We start from the raw sequence: 20,058 nt of genomic DNA on the forward strand, positions 1-20,058 counted from the left end.
ATTTGGATATGTTTGAAGTTGACTCTAGTATTTAAACACCCAGTAAATTCTCGAAATTTCCAAGTAGGTACTACAACTACACCTATGAATAAAATTGAAGTATCTGTTTGAAATATTTAAATAACCGTTTTTTACTACATTCATATGAATTGACGTACAATAAATACACCAAAATATGCATATTTTTTTAATTTTTATCTATCTGTCTGTCTGTTTGTTCCAGCTAATCTCTAAAATGGCTGGACTGATTTTGACGGGACTTTTATTGGCAGAAAATGACGTCACAAAGTCCGTAATCCACACTAGCGAAGCCGCGAGTATAAACAACTAGAGCATAAAATCCCACCAAGAATTTAACAAAAGGTTAACAACTCTAGTACAATCAACTAAATACATAGCTAATCCACATACAACATTAAACCTTTTCTTCTCAATTCTAAGCCTAAACCATTAAAGCTGAACAAAGTACATGTATTTGATTTTACAGGTAATTTATCTTTTTTCTTTCTTTCTTTCTTTCAACAATTCTCAATGAGAACAATGGATGTTTACATCCAGTCTTATTTTACAAGAAAAATGTACAAAGATTACCGAACAGTAAAAAGGGAATCGCCCTTCACATTGTCCGCCCACGAAACACAAAAGGCGATCAACATGAAACAGTTTTGTAACCAAAGGATTTCGGGTGCTGTTATGTTGATAAGAGCAAGCGATGAGCGGAGCGAGTAGCGTTATAAAGTTCAACGCGTTAAAAATTTGGGCGATACAAAATTACACTGCTGGACTATGGGCCTTTCCAACATAAACAGGTTTGCCATAATCCTTATGCTTTTTTAAGGGGGGGAAATCATCCAATGACTTCTCTTGCCTTGGGTGTGGCGTGAGCAAGTTTCAGACTCGACCGCGTTCCTACTCCTGCTCTTTGAGCCGGAAAACCGGTAAACCCGTTACCTATAGGTAGTCCGCAATCTTTATGCTTGACAGGATTGGAGATCGCACTTTAAAAGATTCACGTTTAAAGTTTCCATCAAATATGTATTCATTTAATCAACTTTTATGATACCCGCGAAAGAATAGGGGTAATAAAAGTAAGTACCTAAGAAAGTGTCAAATTGGTACTTGCCATTGATAAGTTTCGAACCGGCACTCTCATACATAAGAAAATCTCTAAATCTGTATCTTAAATCTCCGAGCCACCACAACACTAAATTATCGCTTCTCGATCATCACTATGATAGCACCCCAACCACTATTCCGGCCATTATTCACTGCTTTTATGCCCAGTACCTCTGTGAATGAGTATTCACACGTTATCGAACGATTCGGCTGTTAAATTCAATGTGCTTCGCCAATATAAATGTGCTCAACGTATACTGAACTAAATGACCCATAGCTTTAATATGGGGTCTAATTTTTTTACGATTGAATAGAGTTGGGTAAAATAGGTAGTTCTAGTAGCAACGTCACGCCTTTTATCCCATTAGGGGTAGGCAGAAGTGCACATTACGACACGTAATGCCGCTATACAATGTATACCCACTTTTTCACCATTTGTGTTATAAGTCCCATGTAAAAGGGGGTGAGCCTATTGCCATATATTATACTGGACACAATTCTAGACTCCGTGCTACTACTGAGAAATTATCGAAAAATCGAAATAAATATTCATTCAATAATAAAATTATTCAATTATAAAATTACAGTTTTAAGTCTTCAACAGAGTAGGTTGTTGTTGACTATTGTCATACACCGGATATGCAGAATTTCAGAACAAAAACCATAAATAGCCGAATAAACCTTCTGCCAACCAGGATAGAAAACTAAAGCCTCTATACTTGACACATGCAACAGTGAATCAATACTTGATGTTTATTTTAAAACTAATAAATTACGCCACTCTTCTCGTAGTATTAAGTTAATATACTTTCGTAAACCTATAAAATAGCTTTTAAAGTTTCATGGTAATAAATACTCGTAGTATAAAACAATTATGTCTACGTGGATTTTAAAACAATATAATAAAGCATTAACCTCCTTTTTGATATTTTTATATGGCAGAGTAAAAACTTTCAAGTTATCGGAAAAATTGATAAAGTGATAGCACTTGTAGCTTAATTTCCTGGTCGTAATAAGTTGAACTAAGGACATTTGTGTGTTGCTTGAAGAGTGTTGAATTAAGAGATAATTTACATACATACATAACCTTACGCCTGCCTCCCATAGAGGTAGGTAGACAGACCACCACAGATGGGGTCCAGTAGGGCTGATGCCTGATTCGGAGCTGCGGACTACCTAGCGGGTTTACCGAGGCTCCGGGTCGACAAGCAGGAGAAGGAACGGGGTGGTTTTTAGTCAGTAAGAGTCTGACACTACTTCTCGCCTCATTTTCTCCCCTCAAAAAAAAGGGGTAGGCAGAGACAATGGAACTCCAATTGCTACGAATCTTACATACATACCTCTTTCGCTTCATCAACAGTCTTTTCATGCATACTCGTCGGTTACCCTTACCGGACGAGCTTGCATGAAAAGACTGTATGTATGTAAACATGTATTATAGCTTTAAAAAATAACTAACCTCATCAGCTACCAAAATAGTTTTCATCGAATATCCACTCCATATTTTCTACCTCAAATACATCGAATACCTACGTATAAAAATAGATCCTAAGCTCACAGCAGCAAGGTCTAAAGTTCTACAAACATGTAGAGCGTACCTAACAGCTTGATCCTAAATGCATTAAGTCCTGTGTATAATGAAATTAAATGGCACCGTCTAACGCTGTATTTACTTTGACACGTGTATTTTTTAATTTTATCAATATATTATGTTCCTTGATTTTGCTCAGAACGCTTTTCTTGATAAAATATTTGTTTTTGTGTTCTAGAACAATTTATTTTGTCATATAAGATAACAATATAATACTTCACTACTTATAAAAAGTACCGAGAAGTGACGTCACGTGATATTTCAAATCGATATATCTTCGAAAGCATTTATTTTCTTTTAACTGCTTCGTTGGTCGAGTGGTCGCAAGTGCGACTGTCATACAAGGGGTCTCGGGTTCGATTCCCGGGTCGGGCAAAGTATTACTGGGCTTTTTTTTTTAAATTTCTCAGTAGTAGCACAGAGTCTGGAATTGTGTCCAGTATATGGCAATAGGCTCACCCCCTATTACATGGGACTTATGACACAAATGGTGAAAAGTGGGTGTACATTGTATAGCGGCATTACATGCCGTAATGAGCACCTCTGCCTACCCCTTCGGGGATAAAAGGCGTGACGTTGCTGCTGCTGTTTAATAAGCCCCTATCCATATATCTACTTTACACAGTCCAAACAGTACCCACATACGCGATTTTTACCCGCGCCCTGATTAAAACGCCGCGTGTTTACTTTACCCACAAATGTGATCCCGAAAGTGGTTGCAAACACACAGATCATGATGCATTCACGAAGCGAGCTCCACATTTCGAATCGGTAAAATATTCAGAACGTGTTTGATGAACACGAGCTTCGTAAACGCACGTATGTATATTCTAGATTTACAGGTAGTAGGGTAAGTAAGATATGGTTCGGAGTTGGATTATCAATCTTACTGTGTTGGGATTAAGATCCAAAGTTGTTTATTAATGTCTTAACATTTAGGGTTAAATATTGTTCCGGTTATATAATCGTATATACTATTTTGATATCAAAAGGAATTATTTATAAGGATAAGTTTATATAAAGGGGTTTGTTTGTCTGTTTGAACGCGCTTATCTCCTGAACTGCTAATCCGATTTGAATAATTCTCTTTGTGTTGGATAGTTCATTTACTGAAGAAGATTATAGGCTATAAAACATCATGCTATAATCAAAAGGAGCTTAGCAGTGGGTGATATATTATATGAATATGAATGTAACTCACGTCTCTTTCTTTTTGAAGCCTAAACCACTGTACCGATTTGAATAATTCATTTAGTGTTGGATAGTGAATTTATTGAGGAAGGCTATACCTATATAACATCACGCTACTACCAATAGGAGCCGAGCAGAGCAGTTGAAACCGCGTAAAAGTAACTAGTAACTAAATAAAATAAGACATAACTGTTAGGGCACGTAAAAACGAACAAAGAATTAATTTAAGCCACACATTTTGTGACATACAGTTCATAAAACATTCTCCAACAACTAGCATACTATAAAGTCTTAGTCTTAGGTCTTAATAAAATAAAACCTAATATTTACCTACACACGGCGACACAAGAAGCTATACAAAACCAGTATAAACTGACCGTCGAATGCGAGGAAATTAGAGGATATGTTAGAAATTTAAGTGTGGGAGAGTCATGCTTCGGCACGAATGGGCCGGCTCGACCGGAGTGATACCACGGCCTCACAGAAAACCGACGTGAAACAATGCTTGGGTTATGTGAGTGAGGTTACCGGAGGCCCAATTCCACCCTTCTCAATCCCCGAATCCCCAACAACCCTTATTAAATTCCTAAGCCCCAAAAGGCCGGCAACGCACTTGTAACGCCTCTGGTGTTTCAAGTGACCATGGGCGGCGGCGATTGCTTACCATCAGGTGATCCGTCTGCTCGTGTTTCATAAAAAAATGTGCGGAAAGATCATATAAAGCGAGACCATGATAAACTGGTTTTGTAAATCTCGAATTGTAGTCCTATTTACATACACGAAATGAGCAATATAGTCGTAATTTAGCCTAGACATACAAGTGTGTTTATTATGTTACAAACAGACGTACATAGTTAACACATAATGCTATACAACCAGTTTATCATGGTCTGGCTTTGAAAGACCTTGTCTTATATTTGTAGGTCAATTTATATTGGTTATGCTTAGCTTTAGGGTTCTCAGAAACCATTCTCTTACCACGGTGCCGACAATCTTGAGAATTTACGAGCTAAAGCAACGTATACGAAATGTGAGTTAACATTTGCTACTATGTATTTCTTTTTGTCTTGTATATAAGGCAAAGTTTATTATATGACTAGCTGTTGCACGCAGCTTTGCTCACGTGGAATACGGACATTGTGACTAAAATATAATACTAAAATAAAATAAAGCAATTTTACATAATCATTATTATTTTTCAATTGTCTGAAATTAAAGTTGCTTAATTTTCTCATTACTATATTATCAACCACCTTTTAACAGACATCAAAAAGGAGGTTCTCAGTTTATCTGAACCAATTTTGATCGGTTTTCAGACTTAGGAGAAGGTTCTAGGCATATTACCTAGCTTAAAAAAAGTATATATGGTAAACAAAATTGAAGGCGGTTCCCTTTTTTAAACAAGTGTTCTGTCAGTAAGAGTTTTATATTCTGTCTGGCCGGAGTAGCCACTGAATGATACCAATACAATATGACACCCAATATTTTATGAGTTCCATATACTTTAAACCAGTAACAATTCCAATCACTCAAAAATCAACCCAGAGCCAGATTTAATTAGATCTAAAGTATCTAAATCTGCATTTGATTCTCTAACAACCAGCTTACATTCCGACTGAATTATAAATCCATTAGCCAATTAGATTGTGAACCAAACTGGCACAATGCATTAGCTAATCAGATGACACCTGATCTCGATTCGTAGAATTATCTGGAAATGCTGAACCGAAATTAGTTTCAGCGATGAATATTTCATTTGCTAAGCTAGCAAGCCAGTCAACTATACCTCTTTTGTTATTTGATTATCAGCTTTATTGTTTTGTTATAAATTTGAAAATACAATAAAAATAAATGTTTGTGATACCCTGATGGCCAAAACAAGCTGGTACAGAATAAAGACAGGGTATGAGTTGACTTGTTTATAGGTATGTATATAGGTACTTTATTTAAATAAGGTATACAACCCACACTTCTGTATTTCGATTTTGACGGTGTCATTGGTTAAGTGGTCGCAAGTGCAACCGCCGGGCAAGAGGTCTCAGGTTCGATTCCTGGATCGGGCAAAGTATTGCGGTGCTTTTTTCAGTTTGTCGAGAGTTTCTCAGTAGTAGCATGGAGTCTGGAGGGTCACCCCCTATTACATGGGAGTTATACCACAAATGGTGCAAAATGGCTGTACATTGTACAGTGGCATTTGTAACGATACTTCTTGATTTTATTTTATACATATATTATGTCCACATGTGAGTCCAAAATTTCCCTAAATGCGATTCCCTGTGTCCGAATAAAAAAGTAATTTACTATTATGTACCATTCATGTGTAATGCCCCAATACACTAAACACCTTTATGGTAATATAAAACACATTAACTTGGCCCCATGTCAGCAATTTATGACTATTTTATGACACACTTAATGTACACTGTTTTGATACACCGCTAGGATTGAAACTAGAACTATGTGAACAATCATTTTACGCATTTTATTTCCTGATGGTGGAAACAGAAGTTGTGTATAAGGTAAATTTCGTAAACGAGCAGACGGATCACCTGATGGTAACGTATAGCCACCGCTTATGGACACACCAGAAACACCAGAGGTGACAAGTGGGTTGCCGGCCTTTTGGGGGTTAGGATCTTAACACTAATTGGGCCTTTGGTAACCAACGTCACACAACGAAACACAACACAAGCGTTGTTTCACGTCGGTTTTCTGTGAAACTATGGTACCACTCCGATCGAGCCGGCCCATTCGTACCGAAGCATGGCTCTCCCACACTTATTTTTTTACAGTACACCCATTTTTCGGTGATATTTATAGTGAAGCGAGAGGGAGACTCTTACTGAGTAAAAACCACCCGTTCCTTCTCCTGTTGAGCCGAAACCCCGGTAACCTGTTACGTTGTCTGCAGCTCTGGATCGGGCATCAGTCTCACTGGGCCCCATCTGTGGTGGTCTTACTCCTTGAGGCGCGCGCGGAACGTGACGCGCCGAACGTACGTGTCTGGTTCTGGTCGGGAGGAGACAAACCTGACTAATTTTGATAGCTACTGGTGTACTCAAACTGGTGAGTTTAGGCATTAAAACATGACAAACAAACAAACGATTACACTTTGACAAACATAAACTTAATATTTGACACTCGAGCAGCCCGCCACTCAACCTATCTCTCCGTCAATGTTTCAAAATCTATACAACATTTACTAAAGACATTTCAATCTATAGTATACAAAGCTTATCGATAGACAGACATGGTCCTTTGTTACTAATATGTTACAACCGTCTAGGAATACTAAACTAGAGCTAGACTCAAGCTTAGGTCATGTAGGTACGCTATGTAAACTGTTTTGAGACAAGGGGGGAGGTGATATGGTAGAGGAAGCTGTCTCGAAATTAATATGGTTACCGGTGTGCTGGTGTTTTGACACATGATACGGCTACAAGGTAGTTTGTTAGGAAATATAACATACTACTAGCTTTCTTTTTTTATGGTATAAGCCGGTGAACGAGTAGATGGATCACCTGATGGTAAGCAATTGCTGTCGTGGACATCCGAAACACCAGAAGCGTTACAAGTGCGTTTCCGGCCTTGTGGGGGTTAGGAATTTAAGGGTTGTTGGGGAATCGGGGATTAGAGAGATGAGGCGAGAGGGAGTGTCAGACTCTTACTGACTGAAAACCACCCCGTTCCTACTCTGCTTCGAGCTTTACTAACCCTATGTTCACTTATAAAAAACTGTATCTCAACTAGATTATTAGATATTTAAATGTTTTATTTGATCGTAAAACCCGATCGTCGGCCGTCTAACTAATTTTATAGATACATATTATGAAAACCTCAAAACCGAAAGGTCATTTCAAAAGGTTAGTTTACGTGACCTATTTGGAGTTCCAGTGACCTCTTTCACAACTCATTTTGTTATAAAACCTTTCTATTCATCACCATTTTTCATATTTATATAGAGTACGATAAATGATTATATAAGTCAATTCGTCGGAGCCATTTTCGAAGTTCGCGTGACGAAACAGCTCTGTGCTTTATGACATAACGTTTTGATGGTACTTTAAGTGCCATAAGTGATATAAGTGACTGTTGTGTTATGTTCATTACATTACCTAATGTAGGTAATTCTATTAATTTTCAGTACCAAAGCTCATAGATTTAAATCACTAACATACTTAATCTTTTCACCTTATAACCGCAAAACTTTTATTTTTATCGTCACGCCTTTTATCCCCGTAAGGATAAGCAGAAGTGTACACTACTCAATACACGCTTTCTCCATATTTATTATAAGTGCTATGTAAAAGGGAGTGAGCCTATTGCCATAATATACCAGACTCTATGTCACTACCGAGAAATTTTTTTAAAACCAATAAAGATCATTTCGTTTTCTATATCATGGTAACTATAAACACATATCTTAAAACATAATAGTAAACCTATAACCCTCTATTTATTTAGGCCAATAATCCTCGCACTATGTTAATATAATTAACCATACAAATCCCCATACAACTAAATCTTTGCTGACTACACTCCTATAAAATTTTACAATATTTTACGTACATTTGCAGCATCCCAAAACCTAAGCAAACACTAAGTATTAAATGTATCATTATACTATATAAGTGCTAATGAATTTGAATCTTTTGTTGCGGTATTAAAGTTTCGTATTGTTTGGCTATCGAATAGATAGCGATTAATCCTTTTAGTGTGTTGTTCTACTGTGAGCGGAAAGCGATTTAGGTTTTTTTGGAAGTAGGTCTGTTTTAGCTGGATTGATTGGTATAACATTATGAAAAAGAGCTGGATTAGACCAACAAACCAGTAAAATAATGAATTGATATAATAGGAAGGAAAATCAATGGATTTTTGTGACAAGCTTGTGCTTTAAATCAGACAAAACGATAGAATGTAAATTTATAAAAAAAACAATATTTACGTCCCATTTACATTTACCTAACTAAAACTAACGATAGTTAGTTGAATGAGAATTTAAAGTAATTCTATGTAATTTTTTATAATAACTATCGTGAAACATATAAAATAACTTAAAAAATTACAGTTCACTCACATTATTTAATAGAGAAAAAAAGCTCTACTAGTTTCGAGACTTTCAGATGGGACGATATCGTTATACTGCGTACGCTGCTCATGAGTAAACCGTTAATTTTAGTTTAATTTTCAATTTATGTCAACAGCTAGCCAAAATAAAATAAATATTATCAGTTCAAAATAAATATTTAAAAAATCCGCTTACAGCTAATCGCTCTCACTAGCACCGTAGAACATTGACAAAAACTACTCGTAGGTAAGTAATCCGCCATATCCTTTGCTGACCGATCCGAACCGTATCCGGCAATGGATTAGTGATCCGGCGACGTTAGTAAGTCGGTAACAGAAGGCTGAGTAAGCTGTGTTTCATCAGCTTTTCTATATTGGTTCATTTATCTTATATTTGTAGATCATTTATGTGTTGTCGAAATGAATTGAAAATAATAATCCTGTGTTGTTCTTTTGTTTGTATGTTTTGTTGTTCAACTAAGGATTTTGTAGCTACCGAGTCTGCGACCCTGTTGTCGGGACGTATAACCAAGATATTTTTTGTTGTAAACGAGCAGACGGGTCACCTGGTGGTAAGCAATCGCCGCCGCCGCAATGGATACTTGTAACACCAGAGGACTTACAAGTGCGTTACCGGCCTTTTCGTGGTTAGGAATTGAAGGGTAAATAGGCCTCCGGTAACTTCACTCACATAACTAAACACAACGCAACGCAAGCGATGTTTCACGTCAGTTTTCTGTGAGGCTCTGGTATCACTCCGGTCGAGCCGGAGCATGGCTCTCTCACCCCCAAATATAAATAGCAATCCCATACCACAAATACAGAAAAACAATTATCCAAACCTTTAAGAAACTACACAATACAACAAAGTACTCACCAAATACCCACTCCAGTAACATTCTTGCTTTAAGAAATCGATCAAGAAAGCTCATTAATCGCACTTCTAATCCAGATATTTTCAGGACAGAGACATAGCGGTCCAAAAAATGAAAAAACCCATCGAAGCAAGTTTTAGTTTTACAAATGGCTTTTGTTTTGGTCCCTTTTATCCCTGTCAGAAGGCTGGCTTTGTCACTTATCACCGTGGCCATTGACGGGTTGAAATATGCTTGTATTGAGCCTACTTAATGGTCAACTGTACCCCTGAAACAAGCGCTACGGTTTGTTGGTTTTTTTTTTGTGTGATTTGGGCTTGTTTTACACATTTGTTAGAGTTAAAATTTGTTTGTCTAGACATTGTATTGATAGTAGGATTATGAATTGATAGATTTTGTTTATTGTTTATAGGCAAAAGAATCGATCAAAAAGCTATCCAATATTATTATTTGTACATATTGTACTAGGTTTCTTATAGAAATGGTAGCAATAGAAATGATGACGGGGAATAAAAATTAAAAATTTATTTCGTCCGTCACTTAGGCACTGAAAACATATTAGACACATATTTTTATGTTATATGAGATAAGAATACTTACATAAAACGAATTAAAGTTTAAGAGTGAGCAATAGCAATACATCATTTCTACGTATAAAATGTACCTAGAAGTGAGTTCCTGCAATACTCGTAATTACAATATATCTTGGAAAGTATTTCTCAAATGTTTTAAGATAATCTACAAGATGGACAGTTTTTAAATAAAAATTAGTCATCTACCCTATTGCAATTGATGAAGTTAAATTAGATGGCTTGCTTTCTAGTTTCAGTAACTTTATTTAAATATTGCAAACAAAAACAATCGCATTCATTGTACACACATCTTTACAACCCTTCCTCCATTCGACACCCAACCTAAAAACTGTCAAACTAAATGCATATTTAAACTTGTCTACTACCGAACGGACCCTTAAGTCCACAACTACTTAGGCCTCGCCATAAATATATTGACACACAGAGAAACATACTTTGTAGCCTCCCCCCCCTCCCCTACTTTAGGGACGGACAAAGGGATTCAATGGTATTGGCTTAATCCCTGGTCAACGGATTCAGAGTAAGAGTGATTGTGGTATTATTCATCTCAGTGGTTCCCAATTGGTGGTCCGCAGACGGCAAAATATGGTGGTAAAAAATACCTAATACCTGCCTCACTTTTTAAGTGGTCTACCGGTCGAGGAGGTTCAATTCCCGGGTGGGGTCGGAAAAGGTATGAAATTACTGCGCATTATTCGGTTTAAAAAAAACTCAGTTGGGCATCTGGAATAGTGATGAGCATTACATGGGACTTATAAAATAAATGGTGAAAAGTGGGTGTACATTGTACAGTGGCATTACGTGCCGTAACGTGCTTTAAAAATACAAGTTTACTATTTCTCTGATATACATTTTTAAACAATTGTTGATATGATCAATGTTTGTATGTACATTGTCATTGTATATTGAAAAGGTTGGGAACCCCTGACTTATCTGATGGTTTGGTTGGACATCGGCATTCCAAAATGGTTCCGATGGATGGCTTAATAGGGTTCGCATTTTGATACATCTATTTGATAATTTGATCATTGGGCTTGTTGTTTGGTTTTGGGAGATTTTAAATGGGTGTTTAGTAAATAATATTGTCTTCTGATTTATTTCGTTACGGTATCCAAGACAGTTATTAATGTCCCTGCGACGTGCCAGACTTCAGTGTTCCGGTGTTTTCATGGTTGTATCTACTGTAGATCCTGGCTTATAGGAGTTGCAGTGGTTTAGAAGGTTGTGGCGGGCTTGTCCCATTAAAAATTATAATATTGTGTTTGTCTTTTTTATGAAATAGGAGGCAAACGAGCAAACGAGTCACCTGTTGGTAAGCGATCAGCGCCGCCCATGGACACCCGCAACACCAGAGGAGTCACAGGTGCGTTGCCGTTTGTTTTGATTTGATGTCAATTTGGTATACAGACAGAGTATGAGCTGACTTGGATGATAGGATTTTTATCCTACGGGAAAGCGTGCGAACCCGCTGGCAGAAGTTAGTTTATAATATAAGACTACAAACTTTTTCTTCTTATTCAACACTATTTCTTTACTGTCAACCCTTCTCTTTGTTAAAGTGAAGAAAATAGATATCACGCCTTATTCCCTAAGGAACTAAGCAGAGACGCATACATTACAAGTTTGCAGACAGTCTAGGCTTTTTATATTCCTTTGTGAATGTGTTTTATGCTAAAATATAGGTATTGTTCTGTTTTGAATATGATCTTATTGAATTGAATTGAATTGAAGAGAATTGAATAGAAAACACTTTATTGTATATCGGTTACCACATATAAAGAGATACATTTTTAGTTTTATGCTTGCAGAAAAGTACACATCTATGTACGCTATGTTAATTCAAACCTTCGATAATTCAAATCAAATTAAATAAAATCACTTTGATGCACCCATATAAATATAATTCGAGAGTCGACTGCACCTACGTTTTATCACAATTTATAATTAAAAAAAAACATCTTCATGGAAAAAAACATCGAGGCAGCATGGTAAATGTGGTGATATGTTTTTTTTTTTTTTTTTAAACGTTGCCCCACATTAGGATTTTCTCCTGTGTCGTGGGTGCGTTTACAAACATACAATTTCACATGCACATGACACCCAGACCCGAAACAATAATTTGTGGATCACACAAAGAGTTGCTCCGTGCGGGAATCGAACCCGCTACCCGATGCACGGCAGCCAGTTGCCCAGCCACCGCGCCAACCGTGCAGTCAAACTTTTATTTATCTTATAAAAGTTACATAAAAGTTAACAGTAGTGTAGCGTTAAATATGAAATCGCCAAACGTTTGATGGCGAGAGGCGCTAAATACAGTTTTTTTTTTAAATATAAAATATACAATTACATACAATGCAATCCAAATTATACGTATACGTAATTATTTACCATACTGAAATCCACACGACCATGACTTATTTGCTCATATTTAATACTTTACAAATACTTTTACATGTCCAAAATCATTTAGACCAGCATTTAACCTTGACCTTGAAAAAATAAAAAACACAAAAACCCTACTTACCTATTCAAACCATGATCATTTAACATAATGGTCGAAACTCCATCAACCCTAAAGTGGCCATAAAAGAGACTGCCTGTTTATTTCACGTGTCGGGTCTAAAGATCCACTTACAACTTGTAATTAGAAGCTAATGATAGGCAGGGTAAGGACTAATTATGCCAATCTAAACCTACCAACAGACACTTAAAGTTGTTACTCTAAAAACAAAAGGGTACTTTTTGGTCCTGTCGATGTTTTCAGGGTTAAATTGAATATTCATAAAATTGCTAGAATAGTAGCGTGTATCGTCACGCCTTTTATCCCCGAAGGGGTAGGTAGTGGTGTACATTGCACGTAATACAACTACTTTTCACCATTTGTAAGTCCCATATAATAGGGGGTGAGCCTATTGCCATATACTGGGAAATTTTCGAAAAACTGAAATGAGTCCCAACAATACTTTGACCGACCCGGGAAGCGAACCCAAGATCCCTCGACAGTCACACTTACAATCACTCGACCAACAAGGCAGTATTTCAAATACCTACAGGAGAAATGGCACAAAACCCTACTACTGAGTACTCATAAAAATAAAACATATTTTCCTTAGAATAGCAAAGCAGGGGAGATCCTAAAATCTAACTAGAAACGTCATGTAGGTACCTACTACCTATGTTAAAATACTTTCTTCAAATTCCACTCAAATATTTCAGTCACACACTAAGACTGAAACCTATGTCATAAGCAATTGTCTTAGGGTGCTTTTCCACTAAAGATGTGCTATGTAGCTATGCTATGAAGATGTAATAGCTAAGCTGTGAAACTATGTGACCATTTCCACTAATACTAAGCTATGCAGCTGTGCAAGTAAGATGCGCAGCTCGAGTATGCGATGTATCGATAGTAGGGAAGTCATCTATGGCACGCGTCTTTCCGTGTAAAAACATAGCTGAGTCCGTTTCCACCAGAGCTAAATATGATTGGTGGAAGCTAAACGCATCCACGGCAACGTAGCATAGCCCATTTTGTGTAAAAGTACCCTAAAACTGAAACCTATTTCGTGAGCTTTCGTGTCTTACACATTAAAACCTAGTCTTGAAACCTATTTTTATCTAGACTAGAATAATAAAAAAAATTACAATAATCAAATTGGATACCTAAAACCGACTCTACTGCTTTCAGAAAAGAGATTATTTCAGCTCCAAGCAGTAACTATACCTAGTAGCAGACAATGCATGGGCGGGGTTTCGAACCCACATCACAAGGGAATCCCTTTTGACAGCTCATTTTGGGTTAATCTTGCATTTTCTGATCCAACAGTCATATTGTTCTAGTTAGAAATTGTAATAGAGTTATGTCACTCTCTTAGTTATTACTAGCGTTGAATACTAATGATATGAATAATTGAACGTGATTCTAGCAATCTCGTAGTGAGTTAGCGTTCAAAATTCTTAGGTATTATCTCTCTGTAGCTCATTTTGTTTTCGGGGAAGGAGGCTTCAAAACCCGCCTAACTCTTGGGATGAAAGACTAGTGAGTGTGAGATTCTACCTCACTGATATAACTGATCCTAATTTAAAATCTTTAGATCGATCTGTTAAAAACTCCATACTAAAACTATCCTGATAATCATGAGCACTTACTCCGGTTCTCGAATCCGAAGTTTCGTTTAATCTTCGGCCGTAGGTTTTATTGATTTACTAACAGAATTACTTGAAATAATGTTTTATTTTTAATTTCATATCAAAACCTATTTATTTATCTTCATTTCATTCGTTCATTATTGTTCACGAAAATTCGCAATAATTAGAATTATTGTAGTATGAAATCTGTGAAGTTTTTTTGTTCGTTCGTTCGTTGAATTAGAGTAGGCCCCAGCTTTGCAGCTCCCACTGTGCAGTGTTATAACACATCTCTAGAAGTTGCAGGGTAATAAATTATCACGTCTCCGTCTCGGAGCAGGAGTAGCAAAGGGATAGTTTTTAGTTGGATAGAGTCTGATACTCCCTCACCCCTCACCTTGCCAAAGATATGATTTAATGATTTTCCTCCCTCAAAAATAAGTTTTTGCCTTCACACTCAATAATACACAAAAATCTTTCACCTACTCATAAAAACAAAACGATTTAAAAACAAGTACCGTACATAAATTATCTACTTTTCTGAACAAGTACAAAGAAATTTTCAGTTTATTACTTCACATGTTTCACTTACAAAGTGAAATTGTTTCTAGCGACATACTCATGTTTAATGAACTGGGAGTTCCGTGGAGGTAGAATACTTATATGTGAATATATCTGTATGTATGTCTGTCTATACTTCATTATATTATAATGACTAGCGGCTCGACCCGGCCTTACTGAGGTGCTTCATCTCTTTCGAATTCTATTTGAACTTTTCATTTTTTTTTTTCATCATAAAAACCTCTGTAGTTGTAAAGACAGAAAGACAGGCTTTAATAAGGGATGTGCTATGCTACGTTGCTGTGGATGCGTTTGGCTTCCACCAATCATATACATTGGTACACATTAAACACCACTCTTGCTCAATGCAAGGTTGGCGATTACATACTCATAATTATAAGCCCATGACCCAAATTTCCTCACTATGCTTTCCGAAAAAACTTAAAAAGCATGTATAACTCGGAAAATGTCACATTGGTACTTGCCGATGGTAAGTTTCGAAACCGCACCCTCATGCATGAGAAGCAGTCTTAAGCCTCCGAGCCACCACGACTATTAATTCACTTTACATACACATCCAACAAATCAAAAATACACGAAAATTAACCAACCTACACTAACCAATCACCGCCATTAAAATTCCAACCACAACATAATTGATAAACGACTCAAAATTAATTGTATCGCCCTAAAACAACGTATGACTGATGGACCAAAAAGGGTTGCGTGGAACATAAAAAATGCTTTAGGCGACTTATTTTGTTCATATCACAAAGATTGATGGTTTTTATTGACATATCACTCCACGGGCCCTGTAGCTAAGTATATCAATCATCTTTCATGAAATTAGGAAGTCTATCAACGTAATTTTTTGAAGTATGTTGTTGATTTATATGGTTACCGGTTTTGATTTATCACTACATAGTATAAAATAAAAATCGTTTTCTCTGTCCCTATGTCCCTTTTACTACGCAACGGATTTTGATGCAGTTTTTTTAATAGATAGAGTGATTCAAGAGGAATGTTTATATGTATAATACATGCATAATATATCACCATTACACCCATGTAAAGCTGGGGCGGATTGCCAGTATACTTAAATAACTTCATGCGTGTCTCCCATGAGGGTAAGCAGAGACTAAGCAACGCTAATTGGTACGAATTTTACATACTTCTTTCGCTTCATCATACCATCATTATTTTCAGGTTAAAGGTACTTTTAATTTGGCCCTTATTTAATATATCGCCAATTTGGATTTTTATTATGCCAATTTTGGTTTAGCGTATGTCAGTCTCATCATAGCCTAATAAGTGTATAAATCAACCAGAGAACAATGAATCAGCCATAAAGCTAAACAACATTCTCCCACTATCAGTACTCGGCTCATTGAGTATTTTATGTAACGTACCTATATCGTTCTTGTTTAAATTCAAGTCCCCGAGAAACCTATTTCTACCGGTCTCAAAAAAAATTAAGTTGTAGTTATCGATAAAATTTTCCTAGTACCTAATAAATCAATAACTCAAAATGTCCTATTCAATGAGCCATTCTAATTAAGATAAGATTAGATTAAAACTCACAGTAGCATAACACAAAAAACACTACGTATGATTCATTCCGGAGCGGAGCGGACTACCTAGCGGGTTTACCGGGGCTCCGGTTCGAAAAGCAGGAGTAGGAACGGGGTGGTTTTTAGTCAGTAAGAGTCTGATATTCCCTTTTGCTTCACCCATGGCGAGAGAAATCATTGGATGATTAAAAAAACGTATAGGTAATTCATTGGAGAGATAAATAATATTCACAGACTTGTGGAAGTTTTAATCTACGATCAACGGGAGAGACCCTTTGTTTCAGCTATCGAAACTATTCTATGAATGAAAAAGCGTTCTCTTAGCAGTATTTGTTTTTCTGAACTTTTTGTACATTGTTACAATAAATTACTAGTCCCAGCAGTATTTTAAGAGCAATAATACGCTAAGTTTTTGGACTAGCACTAAATAAATAATAGTCTGTATGTCTGTCCGGCAGTGAAGCTAGGTGTTAATTCCTAAGTGTAGCTTTGAATGAAGAAGAACGAGCAAGAAACTCCTTTCGTTACTCTTTTAAAAATACATGTTTATAATTTATTTCATACATTTTTCCAGTCAATAATTGTACATATATATGAGAACAATACAAAGACATTGCAACGCGCGACACAAATGGTAGAACTTACTAAGTTAATAAACTAAGGGACTCTTTGATCTAACATGGTCCTCAGATATACATACTGACAATCTGAAAGAGCTTCTAATGGATAAAGTAAAAACGCTATTAATATACGCAGATGCACAAGTACACAAGAACCTAGTATCACTGACAGACAGACTGACGGACAATTCAATTTGACGTTTCAAAAGTGCCTAATTTAGAAATAATTGAAATAAATTCTTTGCCTTTACAAGCTAAGCACATAGTCACAGTCTACACTTCAATTTTATATTTTACATTTTACTACAGAACCCTAAAAACTCGATACCAAAGGATAAGGTTTCGTCTGCGTATGAAGGACTTTAGTATAATGTACCTAACATGCTAATTAAGTAGCTTTAAAGCATCTATGTATATTAATATTATAATATTATGTGACACTATGTTTGTCTATCAGTCTCGCTTTCACGTTACAATGGAGTATTTTGTGATTTTTTAACTGAAAACTGTTACGGCGTTTTCCCATCAGAGATGTGCTATGCTACGTTGCTGTGGGTGTGTTTGATTTCCACCAATCATATTTATTGATACACATTGCTTAGCACTGTTGGAAAAGCACTCTTAGGAGGTTAGACAGTGATATACAGGATAATTTTATTTTTTGGACATAGCAAAATTTTCATATATCATATTTTCATATTTCATATAAGTATCTATAACGGAAAATAGAACGCGTTTTCACCTATTAAAAAATATATTTCTATCTTAGAACGTACAAACTTAAAAAAATGTTTTGCATTGGATATCTTTCATCGGTCATAACTTGAGATTTTTGTACTGAAAGTAACTAAAAAAAAAATTACGTGTTTATTAAATTTACTAATCATTAACATAATTAAAATTTTGCCAGACTTAAAAAAAACATTCCTGTATACGCTATTTTTTTCCTTTGTCTACGTAAGTAAAGCCGTGGGTAACAGCTAGTATTGCATTACTATATTGTAAGGTAAAATAAAAGCTTTCAAATTCACAGAGAAAATCAGGCGCGCGAGTAAAGACGTAATATTTTTTTCTGTTTTCTAAGCTAAAATATAGCTGACTGGTCGTATTTCGTCCATATTTCTCGTATAAAGGGAATCTCCTTTGGGAGTGTTTCAGCTCTTTCTTAGTATTTGACCAGAAGCTAATATAGTTATATTATTATGTCTTTGACATAGTACTCATACTCACATTTTTATACGGCTCTCGAGAATATTTTTTCACTAATGTACCGTATATGTACTCAAATACGAAATAATTGTGTCAAAGTTAACACTATTTTAGAATAATGAACAAAATTTTATAAGAAGGAAACTAAAAGAGTCAAGTTATTTGTTTTATAGGGCCATATTATACTCAAATATGAAATAATTATCCTAAAATTAACACTACTTTATAATAATGAAAAAATATTTGCTTAAAAAGAATTCAAATATTCTTCTTTGTATTATAATAGTTCTATGGATTGTAATTTTATCACTAGGATAAAGTTATAACTACAAACATAAAAAATCTCTATCGATTTTATTATTTAAAAAATATTCTGCAATTTATTTCTTACCTAAATTAAAATAAATAAATTTCAAAACCTAAGCTCCTCATAAATTCAGACCAAAACGTTAAATCCACTTCGAAACATTTCAACCTAAACAAATTTGAAACAAATCCAACAATAAAACTTAATAACTAAACCAAAGAATAATAATCAATCACAATTAAACTCACCTTGTACAATATAACTTTAAAACCACTAAACTTTCACAAACTAAGAACTCACTATTACAAGATCACTTTAAAAAAAATATAACCACAATTTAATTTCCCAAAAAAAAAAAACAAAAAACACAATTTTTCTCCTAATATTTTCGTATCGACAAAAAAACAACACACTGTTTATTTATTTTCTTTTGACAAAATTCAAAAATATCGTTCGTGAGTTCTCATATTACTGAGAAGCAAGCTGGAAAGACATCCGCACGCGTCTGCCGCTCTAAAGCTACTGAAATCGCGGCCCGATGGGCGCAAGTTTCAGCTTCAAACAAACTTCAGTAGCTGAACATACTATGTCATTAACCCCTGCTTCATTTATCCTGAAAATTAGCTTTTTTCAGATGATAACTATAAAGTAAATTAAATGTTTCGTCTGGGTGTTAATTTAAAAAATCTCATGATTACAAAGTCTAATGCAATTTTGTGTCTAAAATTTCATGAAAGAAGGAATTTTCATTTCGTTTCATTTCATATTTATTGTTAGTTTCTTTCAGACATTTTTCATTTTACTTTTTTAAATTTTCTTTCCTTAATTGAAAGTTATACTGAGTGTGTCGATATTTCTTCCAAAAATTCATATTTTAGCTTAACGTTTTTGTAAGGACAGGGTCAAAAAGGGTTGCACTATTACTGCAATTCTGTGCCTTTTGCTGTGAGTTGATCATGGCTTTAAATAGTCTATCAGGAATTTAAAAAAGACGCCTTATTTCATTAAATGGTAAATATCAGCTTTGATCATAGTCAAATCATTTATTCCAATTAAACCATAAATACTTAAAAGTTAGTAAGTACTAATACTAACTTTTCGTGATTTTTGTATCTGTACTTTTGATATATGTATTTTAATAACAGTAAGTACTAATATTAGGTACTTTTAAAGACAACAAATAAATAATAGTCTGTTAGTCTGTCGATCAGTGAAGCTAAGTGCTTGATGGT

General features: G+C 35.6%; 1 protein-coding gene across 1 annotated transcript in view; it reads right to left on the minus strand.

Moving 5' to 3' along the window:
* Window positions 1-19,332, minus strand: part of LOC118270634 (octopamine receptor 1) — a 76,765-nt gene extending 57,433 nt beyond the window's left edge. Inside the window, exon 1 of the mRNA XM_050697953.1 lies at window positions 19,075-19,332. The gene's annotated coding sequence lies outside the window, so the exon portion shown is untranslated. The remainder of the gene's footprint in view (window positions 1-19,074) is intronic.
* Window positions 19,333-20,058: the final 726 nt, after the last annotated feature.

The sequence above is a fragment of the Spodoptera frugiperda genome, chromosome 13, assembly GCF_023101765.2.
Source record: "Spodoptera frugiperda isolate SF20-4 chromosome 13, AGI-APGP_CSIRO_Sfru_2.0, whole genome shotgun sequence".
NCBI lineage: Eukaryota > Metazoa > Arthropoda > Insecta > Lepidoptera > Noctuidae > Spodoptera > Spodoptera frugiperda.